The sequence below is a fragment of the Chlorocebus sabaeus genome, chromosome 27 (genome assembly GCF_047675955.1).
Source record: "Chlorocebus sabaeus isolate Y175 chromosome 27, mChlSab1.0.hap1, whole genome shotgun sequence".
In the NCBI taxonomy this organism is placed as follows: domain Eukaryota; kingdom Metazoa; phylum Chordata; class Mammalia; order Primates; family Cercopithecidae; genus Chlorocebus; species Chlorocebus sabaeus.
The window spans coordinates 8,401,369-8,416,356 of NC_132930.1; the positions used below are offsets into that span (position 1 = coordinate 8,401,369).

The following is a 14,988-nucleotide window of genomic DNA, read 5'->3' on the forward strand; positions in this document are numbered from 1 at the left end:
AATAGTTCAGAAAAATTTACATATATGAATATACATATATATGTGTGTACACATACCTACATACATGTGTACATAAAAAGAGAAGAGAGAAATCTGAGCCCAGGAGGTCAAGGCTGCAGTGAGCTATGATTGTACCACTGCACTGTAGCCTGGATGACAGAGTGAGACCCCATCTCAAAAAAAAAAAAAAAAAATATGTCAAGTACCAGTTCCAGGAAAACCCTGCCAGATTGAGATTTCTTCCTTTACTCAGCATCAGAAGAGCTACTTGAGTTTTCTTCCTTTGTTCAGCACCAAAAGAGCCATTCTCATACTTAATTTGAACTACCAGGATCTTCAAGTATTTAAATCATTATAGTCTAACAAAGTCAGCTGTAAGCTAATTGTTGCCCCATTTTCCAATTGATTTCCACAAGATAGCAAAGATTCACTGAGGTTCAGGCCTGGAAGAGATGGCAGAGGCCATGGAGTCTAAGTGGCTTTACCAATGAAAAGACTGCCAGACGCGGTGACTCACACCTGTAATCCCAGCACTTTGGGAAGTCGAGGCAGGCGGATCACTTGAGGTCAGGAGTTTTGAGACCAGCCTGGCCAACATGGCGAACCCCCATCTCTACTAAAAATACAAAAATTAGCCAGGCATGGTGGCACGTGCCTGTAATCCCAGCTACTTGGGAGGCTGAGGCAGGAGAAATGCTTCAACCCAGGAGGCAGAGGTGAGCCAAGATCATGCCACTGAACTGCAGCCTGGGTGACAGAGTGTGACTCTGTCTCAAAAAAAAAAAAAAAAAAAAAAAAAAAAGACGAAGGTGCTTAGTGTTTGGTGGAGCCAGAAGAAGGACTCACCCTTCTGACTTTCGGTTCAAAGTTCTTTCTATCTGTATGAGAAGTTGCCTGAGTCTGTACTTTTGGTTTCTAGTCCACCTCCTCCTTAGTAGAACAGATCCATCCTAGAGAAATTTCAGGGAGCAAAATGGAGTAAAAGCAAAAAACACCATGCCTACTTGAAATAAAGTTGCACTACAGTTTCCACTAGATAGAATAAAATATTAAAAGAGGCAACAATCTAAAAAAAAAAAAAAAAAAACACACATACAAACAAAACTCACTTCCTTTTGTATCATAAAAAACAAAATATTCTTACTGAGAAGTATAGAGAAGAAAATTAAATTAACCCATAATCGCATCTCCCACAGACTTATTAGCATTTTACTCTATTTCCTTGAAGGATTTTTTTTAAATCCATGCATGACCAAAAAATGTAACTTTATATATATAAAGGAAAAAGGTAACATCTCAATTTTGTAAATCGATAACATATTAAAAAAATTACTGCACTGTACTCAAAAAGTTATGAAATAGACGGATGGAAAAGAAAAAGATAACATCTCACAGTTTCAGGGATGAGAGGTAGGTACATCAGTTTTCTGCAAAGGAAGGATGGATTAAAAAGAAGAGGCTTGCTAATGTGTGGGGACTCATATGGGATTCTGGAAAGGTGTCCTTTCAGTATGGGGTGGTCGCTCTGGTGTTCCAGGAGCACATGGCTGTGTCTGGTCATTGAATGTTCCCAGGGCTTGTGGGTCATTTGGATAGCAGCCAGCAACAGCAGCCAGCAGATGGGCAGCTAATAGCCTTCCTTCTCCAGTGGCCCAGTGCCAGAGGACCATTACCCACACCTGAGTCTCCCAGCAGCTAGAGAGAAGGCAGGCCATCCCATTGCTCTGTGGACTCAGTTTGGGTCAGAGACAAGGACAGGCACAACAGTAGGTCAAAGTGAGGCACTCACTTGGCTAAGATGGTCTCTGTGTTCTCATCTGTAAAAACATGACTCAAGAAAGGAACTGCTAAGCCAATCATCCAGAACACTAAAAATAGAATTCTCTACTGAGTCCTAAGCCAGAGCCAGGTCCTGGGCAAGTGTGCTTTATATCCAAAACACAGTGTCCCCAGGCTGAAGGAAGTGATGGATCCCAGTAACACAGATTTCAGTGAGTTGGGGAGCATGGGCTTACGCAGCGGTTGAGCTCCTCCCCGCTCCTGGTGACCCCAGGGGTAGGAGTAGGGGACTCACCCATGTCAGGAATAGTTCCAGTTCGCCTGATGAGGAGGCAATATAGGGTCATGACTAAGAGTAGCGACTCTGGCATCTGACCGTCTGGATTCAAATCCCAGCTCTACTTTCTGTAACATTGGGAAAAGTTCCTTAATTTCTCTTTGCCTCTATTTCCCATCTGTAGAATGGGGATAATTAAAAGTACTCGTGGTTATTGTCACAGGATTGTTGTCACCATTAAAAATGATAATGTGTGTAAAGTGTTTGGCAAAGTACCTGGAACTAAATGCTCTATAATTTCTAGCTATTACAGTAATTAGAGGTCACCCTCACCCACGTACCATCCATGTTCTCCTCCTCTCAGCATGTGCACGTGTGTGCATGCACGTGCACACACACACACACACACACACTAATGTCCCCAAACCCCATGAGAAGGCTGATCCACCAGGCACAGCCATCTCCCACAGAGCACTCTGGGATCCAGGGCACAAACTGCAGCACTGGGGGAAGAGAGGCCCTCCCAGGTCTCAACTGCTGTTCTGATGCCTAGAGTCTCACAAAACCCTTCACACACATAGGAACTTCAGGGTTTGCGCTCAGTCTCTCTCTTCTCTTTCATTTCTACTGAATCTCAACCGAGTCCTTCTTTCATGTGACACCTCTGAGCGGCTCTCATGGCTCCTCTGTGTGAATTAGAAAAGATACTCATACCGCCCAAGCAAATGCAACCCAGTGGCCAGATGTCAGCCCACTTGCCCCTTTGGCCAGGCCCTCTGACTTTGTGGCCTGAATGGCAGAATGGAGCCTCCATTCATGGCCTCCCCTTCATTCCTCTTCTCTTCCTCTCTCCCTCTTCAGCACCTTACCCAGAATGACTTCTCCCTGAACCTCCTCCTGAAACAACATCAACAAAAAGCCTTAATGTGTATCAGCTCATGCAAATAGATATTTGGGTGGGAGTAGGGAATATCATCCATCTACACATGAGAATTATCTAGAATGTCAGTTAGGGACCAGCCAGAATACCCTACTAAGACATGATTATCTTATTTAATCCACCAGGCACCCTCATGAGCAACTTTTATTATCTCCATTTTAAAGATGGGGAAACTAAAGGCCAGAGAGGTTAAGTGACCTACCCAGTGTCACACAGTGTAAGTAATGCGGAACATCAAACCCAGGTCTGTTTTACTGCAAAATCTACCCTCATAACCACTAGTCAGGTTCATCATAGCTAATGTGATCCAACTTCCCAATGGTTAAAACAAGAACTACTCAAAGCAATCAAATATTAAGATGTAATCAGATATTATCAAAGCAGTTATACAAAGAATACTGTGAAGTAAATAAAAAATGAATCAATATATTTATCAAAAGTGATCAAAGTATAATTATGATGGGTAATCAAATCAATCAAGTATTAATATGCATTAGCATTTTCAACATCTAATTATAGAGCACATAATCAAAATATAATGGTGACAAGGGTAATAACAGTCACTCTTTAAAATTGCTCATCTAAAAATTCAATATTCTTATCCAACCAGAGCCAAATCCAGACTCTAACAAATCTGATGGGCATCACTCAGAATCCTTCTCTGGTCCCACAAGGACCCCTCTAATTAGAGTGCTCATATCATTTATCCTTTACATTTTGAAACTGAAAGAGGATTCTGTTAATAATTACATCAGATCAGTCGGTCCAGGCAGACACAGACATATGAACACCTTACCTGTAATAAACTCTGTTCCCAAAATTTAAAAAAATTGAATCCAAATTTAAAAAAAATAATTATTAAGTCCATATTTTGTGTGGAGCCAATGCTAGATATTAGAAATATAATTAGCAGCAAATTATCATTTCAGGTTTCATATTTTCTGTTAGGAAACACAGACAAGTAGATCTTAGAAAGTTAAGCTGCAATGCAATAAACTTCACAGTGGGGACAAAACAGAATGCTGTGGAAGCACATAGAGAGAGAATTGTTGCAGTTATCCATTGCTGCACAAAATACCATCCCAAAACGTAGTGGCTCAAAGCAATAACAATTTTCTTATATCTCATCAATGTTGTGGGTCACAAATTCAGGCAGGGTTCAGCTGGGTGATTTTTGTGTTAACCGTGGCGTCAATGGAGGTCACTCAGTGTCATCCATTTTGTGGGTGGGCTGGTCTGGAGAGTACAAGATAACCCAGTTACATGTCTTGCTCCCTGGCAGAGATGGCTGGAATGCTGGATCTAATTGGAATTGTCCCCTAGAACACCTACATATGGTCTCTCTACCATGGTGGCCTTGGGTACTTGGATTTCTTACACAGCAGCTCAGGACTCCAAAAGTGAGTGTTCCAGCAAATAAGGTGGAAGTTGCATGACCTTTGATGACCTGGCTTTAGAAGTCACACCATTTCGCTTCCACCATACTTTATTGGTTGAAGCAGTCATGAGTACATGTCAAGCAGATGTGACATAGTTTCTACCTCTTTGGAGTGAGTGTCAAATAACTTGCAGCTTTATTTATTGCCTCAAGAACCAAAGCCAGGTTTTGAGGATAGAGGCAGGATTCTAGAACTGAAGGATGACTAGGAATTAGCTCACAGAGAGAGGGGAAAAGGATAGGTGGAGTTTTGCAAAGGTCCCCAGGATGAAAGAGGCCATGGATCGTTTAGGAAAGTGAAAGTGGTGAAGCAGGGTTTGTAAGGAGAATGGAGAAAGAATTTGCACTGAACAAATGCATGAGATGATGATACCGAATTCAAAATCTGGCGATGTTTGAGTTCAGGATCTGGCACATAAAAGATGTTCAATAAATAAGAATGAATGAACAAATGAATGAAAGAATAAGCAGAGTGAAAAGAGAAGATGGTCTAACATAATGCTTTCAGACTTTTTTTTTTTTTTGAGATGGAGTCTCACTCTGCACTCATTGCCCAGGCTATAGTGCAGTGGTGCAATCTCGGCTCACTGCAATCTCTGCCTCCTGGGTTCAAGCTATTCTCCTGCCTCAGCCTCCCAAGTAGCTGGGATTACAGGTACCCAACACCATGCCCAGCTAATTTTTTTGTATTTTTAGTAGAGATGGGGTTTTGCCATGTTGTCCAGGCTGGTTTCGAACTCCTTACATCAAGTGATCCACCCTCCTCGGCCTCCCAAAGTGCTGGCATTACAGGCGTAAGCCACTGTGCCTGGCCTGGACTTTCTTTAACAGAAACCTTAGGAAGAAATACCTGTTGTATTTTTTATGTGTGTAGTTGTGATAGATTACATCACAGCCTAATACACAAAAGCACATACACACACTTAAATGTGTTAAAGTTTCAAGAAATAATATTAACCTGTATTATGGGTAATACACTCTGACATCCAATCTGTTCTCTTCAGTTCTATTTCATTATTTTCAAAATGCGGGTCATAATTCACGGAATTGGTTCAAGGCTCACCAAGGCTTTGAGACTCACAGTTTGAAAGACAGTAGTCTAAAAGAAAGAGCAAAGCTTAGAGACATGAGGGTCAAGTTAATGATTCCATTCCTTGTGATTTGAGCAAGACACACTTACCTACTTAGTTCCATAATATGTATTTCACAAAGTTGTTTTGAGGTAAGCAAAAGATGCAAAAATGTCACTGACATCTACAGAGCATAAAGCATAAAAGTGTCCTTTATTTTCTATCTTTCTTTTTTTAACATCCTGCAGATGTGACTTTCTGTGAGCATCACGATTTTCAAGCAGGGGATGGGGCTAGGGTGTCTCCAGGAACTGGATGTGGGGAGAGCGGACAGCCAGTTATTCTCTTCACCTGTCAGGCCAATTCCTCACCCTTCTCTTCCTCTCCCCTTCTCTGTGGATTGCATCACCCAATCTGCTTGGTCTTTGGCTTCCATTTCTATTTGACCACTGGGTGGCACCAGCGGGAAATCAAAGGACAGGAAGAAAAAGACACTGGAGTGCTAAGCCCTCTGTTTCCTCCTCACCTGGCCACATCTTGGCAGTGGCTGCACTCTAATATGACCACAGCTCCTGCCTTCCCAATTCTGTAACATCAACCCCTACCCCAGCTTCATCAGGCCTGGAGAAGCACCAGCGCCACTGTGGCTAAACCTGGAGAGCTTCATACTCCCACTCCTCTCAGTAAATAACCTCATCACTAAACCCTTTTCCATGAGACCCTCTGAGAGTGCCAGATGTCCCCTGTGTGATCTGACTGACCCAAGAGGTCACATGAAAATACCTTTGTATTTGTGGACATGGGAACCAAAAGAGAGAATCAACAGGCTGGGGTGACATTATCATTGGGCATTCTAGACCTTCGAAAGTGTGTTTATCCTTCAGGTCATCCTACACTGACTATGATGTCAAAGCCAAAGGTTAAGTCCTGCTTCTCTCAAAACTCCCAAATCTCTCCCACCTCTGAACTATTACCTAAAATTCCTTTAACCAAAGACCAAGTGTTTAACTGGGTAAACAGGTAAACAGACATTAAAAACTTTTAAATATGAACTTCTTCCAGAGGAAACCCATTGAAGTGAACATGTTCTGGTTTTAGTTGGGGTTAAACCTCTCGTCTCGGTGCTTTTGCTCCCTGAATGATCATGACCTTGAGAAGGATGTGTGTGTGTGTGTCGGGGGAGGGGGTGGGTGCTGTGGGGCAAGGGATAAGAAGAGACACTGTGATGTTGTGATATAATAAGAAATACATATATTGGTCTTTCTTTCCTGGCACACAGCTCCTAAAACCCTTGGAATCTGGGAAGAAATAAGGGTTTATTTGTGTGCTAAGGAGGTGACTGATGGCTGGGAGCTCCTGGGTTGCTTCGGGATGGGGGCTAGTTGGATGGGAACCAACCACGTGATTAGAGGGCTTTCAGCCCCATCCCCAGACCTCGGAGGAGGAGAGAGTGGCTAAAGGTTGACATGATCATCAACGGCCAGTGATTTAACCAGTCATGTCTAAGTGATGAAGCCTCTATAAAAACCCAAAAGGACAGGATTCTGAGAGTTTACAGGTTGCTGAAACATGTGGAGGTGGTGGAGGGTGGTCCAGAGAGGGCATAGGAGAGCTGTGCCCCTACCTCTATGACTTGTCCCATGCATCTCTTCCATCTGGCTGGTCCTGAGATGTATCTGTTGGGACTCACAAAACAGTGCCCCAAAGTATGGTGTTTTGGCCTGCTGAGTGCTTTGAACTACCGGAGAATCTCTCTGACCTCCTGATCCCTTGCCTCTCACCTCTCATTCCCTCCCAAGGCCCTCTTGAAGCACAAGGAGATGTTTTCTCTGCAATTTCCCGTATCTAAGGGAAGTTCCTTCAGAATGAATGTAGTTGCTGTGAACCTCCTCCCTGATATCTTCATTAACCAGAGAAGATTAATTCACACAGCAGGAGAGGAGACTAGAGGACTCAACTCCCAGGACACAAGGCCTGGACAGACTTTTCACCTATTCTTCTGAGGGCGGCTACCTGCGAGATTTTATCTGCACAATAAGACAATCTTTATTCACAATGCAGTCTCTCCCCTCACCCTCCGATAGCTTTTCACCACCACCCTCCAGGAACCTCCAAGTTCGATTTCTCTGTAGTTCAAACTGCTATTTAAGCTTCAAGTATCTCGCCCTTTTTTGAATCTCATACTTTGAGATTCTCCCATGCATTATAAATTTGCATGCCTTTTCTCCTGTTCATTTATCTATTGTCAGTTGATTTTCATAGATTCAACTTATCAAACCTTCAGAGAACAGAGGAGAAGTTTAAAACTCCCCTACAAGTCCTTTTATAATAAATGGGTAATACTAAGTCAATCACTTTCCTGAGTTCTGTGAGCAGTGGTAGCAAATGATCAAACTTCAGGAGGGGGTCATGGGGATCTCTGATTTATAGCCAGTAGGTCAGAAACACAGGTAACAGGCCAGGCACTGTGGCTCATGCCTGTAATTCCAGCACTTTGGGAGGCCAAGGTGGGTGATTCACGAGATCAGGAGTTCAAGACCAACCTGGCCAAGAGACCAGGCTGGCCAATATGGTGAAACCCCATCTCTACTAAAAATACAAAAATTAGCTGGGCATGGTGGCATGTGCCTGTAATCCCAGCTACTCGGGAGGCTGAGGAAGGAGAATTGCTTGAACCAGGGAGGTGGATGTTGCAGTGAGCTGAGATTGTGCCATTGCACTCCAGTCTGGGCAACAGAGCAAGACTCTGTCTCAAAAAGGAGAGAGAGAGAGAGAGAGAGAAAGAAAGAAAGAAAGAAAGTGAGAGAGAGAAAGAGACAGAAAGAAGGAAGGAAGGAAGGAAGGAAGGAAGGAAGGAAGGAAGGAGGGAGAAAGAAAGAAAGAAAGAAAGAAAGAAAGAAAGAAAGAAAGAAAGAAAGAAAGAAAGAAAGAAAGAAAGAGAAAGAGAGAGAAAGAAAGAAAGAGAAAGAAAGGAAGGAGGGAGGGAGGAGGGAAGGAGGGAGGGAGGAAGAAAGAAAAAAAAAGAAAGAAAGAGAGAGAGAGAAAGAAAGAAAGGGGAGGGAGGGAGGGAAGGAAGGAAGGAACGAAGGAAGCACAGGTAACAACTTGGACTTGTGTCTGAAGTGAGGGCAGTCTTGTGGGACTGAGCCCCTAACCTGTGGGATCTGACACTGTTTCCAGGTGGACATCATCCTTTCTCTTTTTTTTTTTTTTTTCTTTTGAGCCAGGGTCTTGCTCTGTCACCCAGGCTGGAGTGCATTGGCATCATCATAGCTCACTGCAGCCTCAACTCCCCAGGTTCAAGCGATTCTGCCACCTTAGCCTCCCAAGTAGCTGGGGCCACAGGTGCACATCATCACACCCGGCTAATTTTTAAAAATTTTTTGTAGAAACAGGATCTTGCTATGTTGCCCAGGCTGGTCTTGAACTCCTGGGCTTAAGCAATTCTCCCACCTCAGCCTCCTGAAGTGCTGGGATTATGGGCTTGAGCCACCATGCCCAGTCAATAGCATCAAATTGAGTTACATTGTATGACAATTAAGTCAGTGTCTTCCACAAAGTGGAGAATTGCATGGTGTGGAGGGAAAGCCCATACATTTTGGTGACCAGAATTGCGACAGTATAGGAGAGGAAAAGTTGTTTTTTCCCAGCAAGCACTGATGACACGAAGATATCAAAGCGAAACTAGACTCTGGGAAGACAACCAGACGATGATACAATTCTGCCTCCTACCCAGGTAATCTTCTCATCTGTGAGGATATGGAACTCCAACCTCTTCCTGGACACCTGATGATCCCCTTGTGATGGGTTCAGAGTCTTGAAACAGAACTATGAGCTCATCTCATACCCCAATCCAGCAGCATGGAAACCTCAGACTGTAAGGCCCAAGACTGGCACTTCTTCTTTCCCAACACTTTTCTTTCTCTCCTTTCTTTTCTCCCTAATTCCTTCTTCCTTCCTTCCAGGATTTATACTGTTAGCTTTTAGGCAAAACATCCTGAATATGTAGAATAAACTAATTAAAATCAAGTCAATTTCCCAGCTGTTATTTGTTAAGCCTATGCAAGATCTCAAATTTTAGTTATTTGCATACCTACTATGCAATTTTTTCTATTCTGTGGGCCACCAATATTTTCTCTAAGTCAACTAATTCTTTAACTTAAACCCTGTTTAAACTTCATCCTGGCTGGTTGTGGTGTCTCACGCCTATGATCCCAGCGCTTTGGGAGGCCAAGGCGGGTGGATCACTTGAGCTCAGGAGTTCAAGACCAATCTAGCCAACATGGTGAAACCTCGTCTTTACTAAAAACACAAAAATTAGCCAAGTATGATGGCATGCCCCTGTAATCCCAGCTACTCAGGAGACTGAGGTGGGAGGATCACTTGAACCTGGGAGGCAGAGGTTGCAGTGAGTTGAGATCGCCCCACTGTACTCTCAGCCTGGGCAACACAGCAAGTCTCCGTCTTTAAAAAAAACAAAACAAAACCCTTCATCCTAAATACAACACATCAGTAAAATAACAGATTTGGTTAAGTTGTATTTTTTCTTATTACACATTAAAATAAGTATATTAAATATATTTCTAAAACGTATAATGCTGTGAATATATAAAAAGAAAAATATTTGTTGTATGCTACTTAAAATCACCTCACTTATCACAGATGGTGCATATGCCACACTTTAGAATTTTTTAGGAGTACAGGCACAATCCTTGCTGTCACAGAGCTTTACATCTGGTAACAGATAAAGGGAGAGGAAGATTTCACAGCAGATAGATACATGGTGAAAAGGCAGACTATAGTTAAATCCCAAAGCGTGAGGCCAAGACAGGAAAGAAAATGAGAGATCAGAAAAATAGAGACGCCAGTGGGGGAGAGAAGGGCTGACAGGCCAGGAAGGATGAATCCATGCTAAATGTATTGATGTAGAGGTTACATTTAAATCTCCAAAGCCTCCCCAAAGCTACAGGACAAATGGCCAATTTCTCAGCACATCTGCCCCCTCATGATTGACCTCTGACCATCCTTGCGGGCTAATCTCCCAGCATGTTCCTAGACAGTCTCTTTTGCAAACTGCTTATTCTTCCCGAAATTCACCATCTTCTCCCTCCACAGTACATCCACTCACATTCCTCCCTTTACCTAGAAAACTCTCCAACATTTCTGTCTTTTTTGGCCAATTTTTAAATTATTATTATTATTAATAATTATTATTTTAGTAGAGATGGGGTCTCATTATGTTGCCCAGGCTGACTTCAAACTCCTACCCTCAAGAGATCCTCCCACCTTGGCATCCCAGTGTGCTGGGATTACAGGAATAAGCCACTGCACCCAGCCCTTATGGCCAATTTCTTTTTTCTTTCTTTTTTTTTTTTGAGACTGGGTTTTGCTCTTGTTGCCCAGGCTGGAGTACAATGGTGCGATTTTGGCTCACTGCAATCTCCGCCTCCCGGGTTCAAGCAATTCTCCTGCCTTGGCCTCCCAAGAAGCTGAGATTACAGGCATGCACCACCACGCCTAGCTAATTTTTGTATTTTTAGTAGAGACAGGGTTTCTCCTTGTTGGTCAGGCTGGCCTTGAACTCCCGACCTCAGGTGATCCACTTGCCTCAGCCTCCCAAAGTGCTGAGATTACAGGTGTGAGCCACCATGCTCAGCCTGGCCAATTTCTTTTCTTTTCTTTTCTTTTTTTTTTTTTTTTTTTTTTTTTTTGACAGGTTCTCTGTCACCCAGGCTGGAGTGCAGTGGCATGATCTTAGCTCACTGGAGTGTTGACCTCCCAGGCTCAAGCGATCCTCCTGTCTTAGCCATCCAAGTAGCTGGGACTACAGGCATGCACCACCAAGTCTGGCTAATTTTTAAATTTTTTTGGAGAGATAAGGTCTCACTGTGTTGCCCAGGCTGGTCTCTAATTCCTGGACCCAATCAATCCTTCCACGTTGGCCTCGCAAAGTGCCAGGATTATAGGCATGAGCCACCGTGCCTGGTCCTTTTGGCCAATTTATTTTAAACTCAGTTCAACTATCCCATTTTCTCTGATGACTGCTTGTCAGATTTCACGGCACTCTTTTGCAAATGAAGAAATGTTGCTTCCTCTGGCTGGTCCAATGGATGGAGAGCCTCAGTACTTGGTGAGCAAATGGCACCTTGTATAAATAGAAACGCAATGTTTCCCGTGGATGTTTGCAGCTCTATGCTAGGGCCCATGAGCTAGGTTTCTGCCCTTCTGGCCTGGCGCCTGTGTGCAGTGCACACCCTGTGCAACATTACTGGCAGACCTACCTTGTCTACACAAACTCACGCAGAGTTAGCTTCATTCCCTCCTCATGTTTATTGATTTATTCATATTCCACCAATAAACAGTCAACAGATTGAAAGGTCTTCATCTATCTATCTCGGAACCTTTGGCAACTAATAGAGGATCTATAAACTGGTGCAGAATGAATATTTGCTAGACAAATGATGATCAATCAGTGAATATATGTTGAAATGGTTCAGAAAGTCATAGGCACTGGGGAACTTTGCAGAAAGAGAATGAATTCAAACTAGAATGAATTTTAACTCAGCACCTAACCACATTGCCCAATACACAAATTGTACTAACTTCTTATATGATGTGGGCAGAAAATATCTCCAAGTGGCCACAGGGTGCAATGAGCAATGACAAACCTTCATCTGGACAGAAACATGATCTGCCTCCCTTATCCCAAAGACTAACCCTGCTTAGGGAAGAAACCATGCCTGTCTTGTTTCACGCTGTGCCACTAGAGCCCACTTAATAGTACTTGTTCAACAAATATCGGTTGAATAAGTAAGTTAGAGTATAAACTCCTTGCCTACCTCGTTTCGTATATACATATGTATATGTGTGCATATATATATGTGTGCATGTGTGTGTGTGTGTATATATATATACACATATTTTTTTTTTTTAAAGAGTCTCACTTTGTCGCCCAGGCTGGAGTGCAATGGCATGATCTTGGCTCACTGCAAGCTCTGCACTCCAGGTTCACGCCATTCTCCTGCCTCAGCCTCTGGAGTAGCTGGAATTACAGGCACCTGCCACCACACCCGGCTAATTTTTTGTATTTTTAGTAGAGACGGGGTTTCGCAGTGTTAGCCAGGATAGTCTCGATCTTCTGACATGATCTGCCCGCCTTGGCCTCCCAAAGTGTTGGGATTACAGGCGTGAGCCATTGCGCCCAGCCATATATTTTTAAATGATGGGTGGAAGGGTGTGGGCTTAGTAGACCTAACACTCCGATAAAAGCACAGTGAACGCAATGGTTCAGATGTGCAAAAAAAGGGGAGAGGTGTTTTGTCACCCTAACTGTTCACATCACATTCTTAAGTCCCATTCCTGTTGACTGTGGAAAAGAAACTTAAACTTGAAAATTAAAGATAATTCAATTTCTTCTAATTTAAAACAGACCCTTTGGGTCTAACTCAGTCTCCTCTGAATAAATGTTCACTTGGTTCAGGCCAGGTGCAGTGGCTTATGCCTGTAATCCCAGCACTTTCAGAGGACGAGGCAGGTGGATCGCCCGAGGTCAGGAGTTCGAGACCAGCCTGGCCAAGATAGTGAAACTCCGTCTCTACTAAAAATACAAAAAATTAGTTGGGCATGGTGGCAGGCACCTGTAATCTCAGCTACTTGGGAGGCTGAGGCAGAATTGCTTGAACCCGGGAGGTGGAGGTTGCAGTGAACCCAGATCATGCCATTGCACTCCAGCCTGGACAACAAAAGCAAAACTCTGTCTCAAAAAAAAAAAAAAAAAAAAAGTCACTTGGTTCAACTATCAAATTTATTCTCAGGGCTATTTCTCTTCTCCAAAAGGTCCCCCTTGAGTACAAGGGAAAAGCTCATACATCTTCATAATGGCCATGGTCTCTTCAGGTCCCTGATATGGTGTGGTTGGTCTACTCTTGTCCCTGCAGGTCCTGCATAGGTCCTCACTGAGGTATAGCTGGTTCCACCTGGTTATCTTGAGTATGCTGCAGACCCATTCTGACCCCAGACTCTTCTTCATGCCTCTACCCCAGCATCTAAGAACTTACAAATACCCTGCACACAATCCCTGGTTTCTCAGGCCTATCACCTGAGTACCTCACTTAGACATTTTCAAATTACCCCCTGAGGATTCCATGAAGTCCCCGCTCCGGGCTAGATGCAGGGCTACTCAGGCTGACAATTTCCCAAGTTATCCCTCAGAAACAAGGGCTAAGCCCTGCCACAGTAGGATGCCACATACCCATCTGTACTTTATTTACTGCCCCTTGCTCATCTCCTGCTCCACTGGGGAGTGCAGATTCTCTCCCATGGAATCTGTAGCTTTTCTAGTTTTCTCACTTTTCTCATATTCCTTGCCTGTCCTCTGCCCCCACAAGGCTGGAAGGGACTTTTCTTATAGCATATCCTGAGTCTCTATCTTTGGTTTCTCATAAAATACTCTGTTCAGATCACCAATTCAAATGCATTCCCCTTCTGCTCTCGATATGTAAAAGAGGCTTTCGTAATTTGTAAATCCTTATTTTCTCTTCACAAAGCCTGGATTTCAAGACTATTGTTTCATTATGGAATTCAAAAACCTGTTTTAAAGTCAACGCTGAAGACTGATTCTTTCTTTTTGGAATCCTGCTAAGATGCTTCTGGCTGAATATGAGAAGGCCCTATTCAAAGACTTTCATACATTTCAACAAGTAGAATCTCTGTTACATCAGCAAATTTGACTGTCCAAACCATAAAACCTTCACCGTCTGCTCTCTCCTGGAACTTTTGCTGGGAGGAGAAAAGTTCAGGTGACCCAAACCCCTGTACAGATAGGATTGAAACAAATAGCTCTTCAGCCAGCCTGGACTCCAGCCTCCATTGCTGGCTGGTCCGTGATTAATCAGGGGTTCTCATGAGTATGATCCAAAGATGTGGAGATTAGAGCCAGCTATTGGTAGATACTGGTCCCACAATGTCAAGTAGAGTGACGGCCAAAGTCAGCATCATGGCAAGATAAAGCTATGAGCAGCTACCCTGGAACCAAAACAAAGTGGAAGAAGAGTGGAACAGATGTACAAAGAAAAGCAAAGCCCAAAGGCCACATGGTCTTAGGGAGCAAGACATGGTCTGAACAGCTGTTTAGTAACTTTCCAGGTTCCTTGAGGCCTGGATGTACTTCTTGACTGACTTTAGTTTTCAAGAGATTCCCTCTCATACTTTCAATAAAGCTAGTTAGATGAACCCATGTCCCTTCTTAATGATCCTTGACTGAAACACTGGAAAAAGACATGAGCCAGGTGAGTGAGTGAGTAAAGTTTGAATTAAGAATACAAACACCCAAATCCAGGCAAATTGCTCTCCAGAAGTTCAATAAAGTTCATCATACTTTCTCAAGGAGGAAGTGTTATAGGTAAGGGGTCCAGATCCAGACTCCAAAGAGAGGGTTCCTGAATCTCACACAAGAAAGAATTCAGGGTGAGTCCATAGAGTAAAG

General features: G+C 43.3%; 1 long non-coding RNA gene across 1 annotated transcript in view; it reads left to right on the forward strand.

The window, feature by feature from the left end:
* LOC119627708 (uncharacterized) overlaps positions 1–9,533 on the forward strand; it is a 95,049-nt gene extending 85,516 nt beyond the window's left edge. The window contains exon 2 of the long non-coding RNA XR_005243935.2: positions 9,241–9,533. This is a non-coding gene — a long non-coding RNA (uncharacterized lncRNA). The remainder of the gene's footprint in view (positions 1–9,240) is intronic.
* Positions 9,534–14,988: the final 5,455 nt, after the last annotated feature.